This window comes from Penaeus vannamei, chromosome 19, assembly GCF_042767895.1.
Source record: "Penaeus vannamei isolate JL-2024 chromosome 19, ASM4276789v1, whole genome shotgun sequence".
Lineage (NCBI taxonomy): Eukaryota > Metazoa > Arthropoda > Malacostraca > Decapoda > Penaeidae > Penaeus > Penaeus vannamei.
In genome coordinates, this window is record NC_091567.1 from 1,816,273 (window position 1) to 1,823,772 (window position 7,500).

The 7,500-nt window shown below is 39.0% G+C and overlaps 1 pseudogene; it reads right to left on the bottom strand.

Moving 5' to 3' along the window:
* The window catches only part of LOC113805031 (probable chitinase 10), a 39,812-nt pseudogene that overhangs the window by 9,979 nt on the left and 22,333 nt on the right, over window positions 1–7,500 (bottom strand).

Sequence of the window (7,500 nt, forward strand, 5' to 3'; positions counted from 1 at the left end):
TTACAAAGAAACAAAACTTAAAAAATAATTATTCATTTTCAGCTACAACACAGAATGAATGAACACAGAAATATGACAAAATGTTCTCTACTTATAAACAACACACACAAATTCACTCTCGCTACAACCTTAAAATACGAAATAACGATTTTAATTCACGGAAAATTATAGTTTCCGAGCTCCCGTACCCGCACTGTCAAGTATTTTCATAAACCTCGCTTCTCCTACAGGTTCCTTGGTATTGTGACTTATACTCACTTACTGAACCCTATGTTCACTGCAAAGGCCGTAAGAAGCCTTGTTCTTCTACAGCGAAGTGTAATATTCGAAAAGAATGTCTTACACTTACCCACACGTAGCGCTGTATTTCTTGTCAAGAACGTTTTGAAGTCCCAGAACGTGTCTCGCCGTCACGTCCTCAGATGGCAGCGAGCTTAAATAATATATTCGTTGGTACAATGATGATTGTGGCTAACGCGATATTAAATGAATGCATAATCATTCCAATATTTTACTACTACATATTGGTTCAGTTGATGAAAGTAACAAATATTGAAACAACGAAATGCTGAACACGTATACTCGTGTTCAATAAAAAAAAAAAAATAATAATAAATAAATTGTAATGATGACCATTTATCTATGAAAAAAATGTTATTGCACATTACACTGTATTAAACACAAGTTGGTTTAGGAAATAATAGTGAGCTCTGACTCCCCTCCCTAATCTTGGGAAATATAGAGAATGGAATATACACGGTTTGAAGGGCTAACCCAACTAGATTTCAGGAGCTCTTTACAAATCTTGTCATTCCGCAAATAAACAGATATACGATATACTTCTGGTCATTAATGCACACACACACACACACACACACACACACACACACACACACACACACACACACACACACACACACACACACACACACACACACACACACATACACACACACATACACATACATATATATATGTATATATATATATATATATATATATATATATATATATATATATGTATATATATACATATGTAAATACATGTATATATTGTTTACATAAATGTAAAATTTCATGAACTACCGGTTCTTAAATAATCTTTTTAAAGAATTATTTTACACCAAATTCTACTTCATGATCAACCACATCTTATGAGAAGTACCGTAGCCTCAAGTAGAATGGCAGACATAAAAGCCAATGATAACGGTGTAGTAACGAATGTGAACATGCTATGTAGAGTATACATATACACATACATACCCAAAAGCATGCACAAACACAAACATACATATTATATATATATATACGCCTTCACACCAGTGACGTGTTGCTTGGAGACAAATTGGGAACATTGTGGGGGACACAATAGGAGACATTCGGATACAGATCTCATGATATATGTGGGGATATTTATTATAATGTTGAGAGACATGTCGGCAATGAGAGTTGACGGTGAAACTATCTACACCATGTTGGTCTGTTGGTTGGCTGGAGGTCACTGACGACATCACCTCGTCCACACCAACATATATATATATATATATATATATATATATATATATATATATATGTATGTATGTATGTATGTATCTTTTTTTTATTATTATTATTATTTTTTTTTTAATCTGTCTATATCTATATACACATATATATGTATATATATTCACACACACACACATATATGTGTGTCTGTATCTATATCTATATCTATATTCATATCTATCTATATATTCATGTATATATATATTTATATTTATGTATAAATATGTATGTATGTATGTATGTACACACACACACAGATGGTAAGATATCGACTTTTTAAGAAGATGGAAAAGGTCATAAGAAACACTTATGTATGTACGTATATATATGTGTGTGTGTATATATATATATATATATATATATATATATATATATATATATATATATATATATATAGAGAGAGAGAGAGAGAGAGAGAGAGAGAGAGAGAGAGAGAGAGAGAGAGAAAGAGAGAGAGAGACAGAGAGAGAGAGAGAGAGAGAGAGAGAGAGAGAGAGAGAGAGAGAGAGAGAGAGAGAGAGAGAGAGAGAGAGAGAGAGAGAGAGAGAGAGAGAGACAGAGAGAGAGAGAGAGAGAGAGAGAGAGAGAGGGAGAGAGAGAGACTAAGGAGCAGCAGCAAGGATACCAAAAAGATAACAAGGAATCAGCAACAGAATTAAGAAGCTGTTGTTCATATGGAAGACCAAACATACAGGCGAACAAGAAATACAAACAAAAATCAGAATTAGACAGAAAAGTCTTGTCACGAGACCTTTTTTCCTCAAAACCTAGAATCTTCATCACGAAGATATACAAAATTAAGTTCTATCAGGACGGACGCTTCCTAAGTTATTTAAAGCAAGGTTAGTGGAATTGCTTACGAAGAGTTGAAAGTATGGCCTCTGAAGCTTCGACTGATGGTTCCGAGACAGTGGTCAGTAGAAGCTTCAGTGACGAAATGAACAGCGTGTAACAGAACGACTTAATGAACTGTGTCGTTTAGAGCTTTTTTGTTGTACTTATCAGCATCAGTATTTTTATATATTTTTTTTATAACATACTTAGTCAGAACGAATAAGACATGTCGAGCAAGTAACCTCTTTTTCTACGAAGTGTTTGAAAGTGAACAGGAAAATATCAGAATACTTGCCTTATGTAGTTATAATGCCCCAGAGAAAGAGGAAAATGCCATAATATGCTGGGCATCATAAAAAGCATCATGGGAGACACATATCTGATGTCAATATATTAATAAAAGATCCTTATGTATTACCAGTATGAAGTATGTCCGCGAATTTGAGGGAAATCGAGTAAAATACCACCGGAAGTGTATGGAATATGTTTTTGTCGATTTCTAACCCCTAAAGAATAGGATATGACACCAATACCATAATCCTGAGACAAAAATAGGCCGAGTTTTAGCCATTAATAAGTTAACGACGGCGGCCATTTTGAATTTCGGTCATAAAAAAAATCGTCAAAGGTGTGAACTTTGCACTCGACCGACTTTTCATCAGTAGGGCCAGATCTACCAGAAACAACAACAACAACAAAACAGTGTATGTCTCAAATTCGGGTTTATCCTTTCTGCCACCGGACTTTATATATATATTTTCGAAATCAAAGACTCACAGTATCTGCTAAATCATGTGGTTCGTGTAAAGATTCAAAAACTCTTTGATTTCCGGTTTTGCCTCATTTTCACCAGGGCAAAAATGTTTACACCGAATGAGAGTGTCTTTAAGATATTTGAGAATCAGCTTCCTCAATTCTCTCTTTTTCTTGTTATTCTGCAATTGCTGTCTTCGCCTGTTTAGTTTTACATCTTACTTTTCTTTTAAAAAACTAACCGTTATCATCTATATTACCATATATCTTCAATCAGTGGATGTGTATGTTTACCAAAATATATAATTCGAGCATTTTTTACAGTACACTAATAGGGATTCACTTCATTCTGTTTTGTATTTTCATTGTATAAGGTTTGTAGCATCCACTTCCCTACGTTTCATTTATTAACCATACAAATTAATAAATAAAGACAGCATAGATATTAAGAAGTCAGACAGGAAAGTAATGAATCATTTTTAATCTTTTCTTTATTTTTGGGGTAGTTTCCCCTACACATGCACAACCAAATTCTTCTTTAGTCAGCCCAGTAATGCTTTGTTTACCTACGGAGATTTCAGATTACCAGAACACATTATTTTGATTACCCATATCACTCCGAGTGTCTGGGGTGTACCTTGTGGAAGCACAGTGCTAAAAGGTTAAGAATCACTGAGCTACCGTATCGTTGGTAAATGTGCTAGCTAAGCTTTTATCTCTTTACAAAATATGGCCAAGGCAAGCATCTACATGTAATATAATGTGTATGGCATATTGTATACATCTGCTAACTTACAACGTAAAAAATATGTATATAATCGGCAAATACTGTAATGCATAAGTATCAGGTGACTTTCGCAAATGAATGATAATTTCGTTGTCTCTTAGTGTCGCCGGAATAACACCGGAAGGGCGCGTGCAGGTACATTCAAGCTTAATCCTAAGTTCTTCGACTTCTAAATTATTTCAGGCGGGAGGAAAGGCCGCAGGTCAGGCTGGGTCAAGGGCAACACACACTGGACCGACCTGGGCCAGTCACACGAGGACTGGTCATGGTTCCACAGAAGACCTCCGGGACACGAGAACCTGAGGGAGAAAATCACGCGTAAGGGATCCTCTACAGCGATGTCAAGGTGAACGTTAAATCTAAGTATTTGTATCGCAACTAGAGTAACTGATCTTGGATTGGATATAAAATAAGGAACGCCGAACTATCAGGCTATTAGGTTACATCTGACCAATCGAAATCTTGCGACCACAACAATCATGATACACGGATGGTTTGTTAAAATTGTGCGAGGCCCGACCCAAAGAATATTCGTGAACTTGACATGCATAAATAAAGAAATAAATGCATATTTATTAGTCTAGACATGCATATCAACCGGGCAAAATGATTGTTAAACGTATATCAGATATATAGACAAATATACATTTATTTCTGCTTAAATGTATGTCTGTATTTAAGAAAATTCATTGGGCCTCGTACGATTTTAACAAACTGTCCGATCATTACTACTCACTTATAGGCGAATTCCTCAGTGCATCTGTAAAAGGAGGAGCAGGAGGCCGGGTCGGGCGCAAAGCCCTCGTCACGACAGTTTCCGAACCAAGTTATCGAGGGGGACAAAGAGAGGGAAGGAGAGAAAGCAGGAGACGAAGGAAAGGAGGGAGGAGAGGTGAAGGAAGTGAAGGATGGAAAAGCAGGAGCCCGAGATGTAAGCGGAGACGGAGTTTGGAAAGAGCGGAGGGGCGCCTTTGTGGTCGAGATGGCATTGAAGTTCCGTATGTCCTCCGGTGACCTGCTGAAGACTGGCCTGGGGAGAGAGAGAGATCGAAGTCAGCGGAATTGACAGATAAGACGCTGACTTGGCAATGGATATACTGCACGTGGAGTCTCCATGATTATACAAATATGCAAAGACTTTTACCATGCGAGCCAAGGATAGGGCAATTCGGTCGTCGGTCCTGACGAAGCAACTCGCGTAGTAGTCTCGCCATCCCCAACACTTCCCAGAGTTGTAGTTCTCACACTTCCTTCGAGAGCCGCATTTCCTCCCGCAGGCGCTGCCCCTGGACTCCCACTTCCTTGACTTCCGAAGGACACCCCGCCTTGCCGAGGATCCCTAAACGAAGAAGGCGAAGGCTTGGCTCCTGACGAAGGTCTACCCTTGTGCTGCGAGACGGATTGGACAGAGGGCGGGTCGCCGTGGAGGGTCCTGACCATGGCCGTCAGGAGGGGGTTCTTGCCCTCACCACAGACGTCCCCGAAGTCGTCCGTGGTGATGTCCCACATCATGACGCCGCCGAGGCCCATGTCCGTCGCGTACTGGGCCTGCGGACGGAAGCAGAGTTACCGCCATTGCCACAGATGGTACGAATGCGATGATAGCACGATGATTTCGGCTTTGACTGATTTTATAATCAACTAATTCCTGTGTATCATGATGTAAGAATTTATCCGAAATTATAATACAAGTAATAGATTTACAATCTAACTGAAAAAAACAGATGCTGCTATGGTTAATAAATAAGTTACAGACATCTTAATCCGAAGTCTAAGCTCTATCATCGCATACGCATGGTTTGCGGTAATGGCGCTTGGAGTTATGGTGCCAGTTTCTCTTTTTATTTCCAGTCGGAGTAGAATGAACTGCGGGTCCTTCACGCAAGGTTTATAGATCTTGATAATGCTCAGAATTACGAAAATTTATATTGAAGTTGACTGAAGTTAAAAAATAAAGTAAGAAAATGCACAGGAACATTTGAAATTAATTGCAAGTAGACAAATAAAAATGACTCCCCATGAAAACTGATAGATTCCCGAAAGATTAACGGCTGCAGATAGGACACTGATATTTTCTAAATGAATATTTTATACCTAAAGAAAGGGACATCATTACAACCATTATTATAACTGCTATCATAAGCATTACTGATATTATCATTATCATCATTATTTCTGTTATCATCAGTATTATCACCATCATCGTTTCTGTCATCATTATTATCACCATCATCATCATTATTTCTGTTATTATCAGTATTATCACCATCATCATTATTATTTCTGTTATCATCAGTATTATCACCATCATCATCATAACTATCATCTGTATCACCATCATCTTCATTATTATTAATATTAGGATCATATTACTATCACCATCACTTTGACTTCTAACCGTTACCACATAGCAGACTGTACGCATTGCAAAGGTTCATTCAAGCTTCAGAACAACTCACCTTCTGAACCACAGACTGAACGTCGTCATACCCGACCCACTGGTTTCCCTTCGTCAGGTAAGGTCCTGCTTGGGTCCTCCTCTTCGTCCACCCTTCCTGCAGGTGATATCAAAGGCCCTTGTTTTAGCAGGTGTGAAGAAAGGGGATGTGGTAAGTGGGTGTTTAGTGTAGCAAGTGTCTGGGTGTACTTTTATATGGAAATTGTCCAAGGAAACGGTATCTGTGGAGAACATGTAAGGATATGTACTGCACACACACGAAAAAACAAACAAACAAGAAAACTAGTAGACAAAAGCATGGTAAAAAGCGCCTGCCATCCCTATGCCAATTCTCAGGACGCAAGGCTAAAAAGTGCCTGCCGTTTCTTTACCGAATCTCGAAAGGCATGGCAAAATGCGCCACCTCTTTGCTAGCTCTCAGAAACGCATGGCAAAAGCGCCTGTCCTCTCTTTGCCATTTCTCAAAGGGCAAGGCAAGGAGCGTCTGCCATCTCTTTGCCATTATTAAGATACCTTCTCCGCCAGACAGCACTCGAAGAAGGGCAGACTCCCTCTTTCCCTGACGTGCCGCCCCTCGCGCCCCGCTCCCGCCGCGGCCGCGCCTGGGGAGGTGTCAGACCCTGCCAGCGTCCAAGTCCTTCCGTAGGCTGGCACACCCATTATCAACTGTCGGTAATTCATCAATTTATTATACCGTGAAATGGAATTACGTATGAGATAAAAAATAAAAGCAAAAACAAAACTGAAAACAAAATTATCTCTCATATTATGTGTGAACTGGCAATAATAACAGCCAATAAAAAACAAAAACAGACAAAAACTATAATCATCTCCTAGGCTGCATTACCTTGTGGGGAGGTGCGCCCTTCTTGATCCAGTAGTTCACGGCGAAGTCCACGCACAATTCGGGGTTCTGACCCGGGTCTGCGTAGAGGGGGGCGTGGTGAGCCACCCGGTTCTCCCAGGACCCGTGGAAGTCGTAGGACATGAGGTTGATCTGGTTGAAAAAAAATCAGCAAAATATTCCAATAAATTTATATAGAGATAGACAAATAGACGGGTAGATAGGTTAGATAAATAGATATGTAGGTAGATAAATAGATAGATAGGTAGATAAATAGAT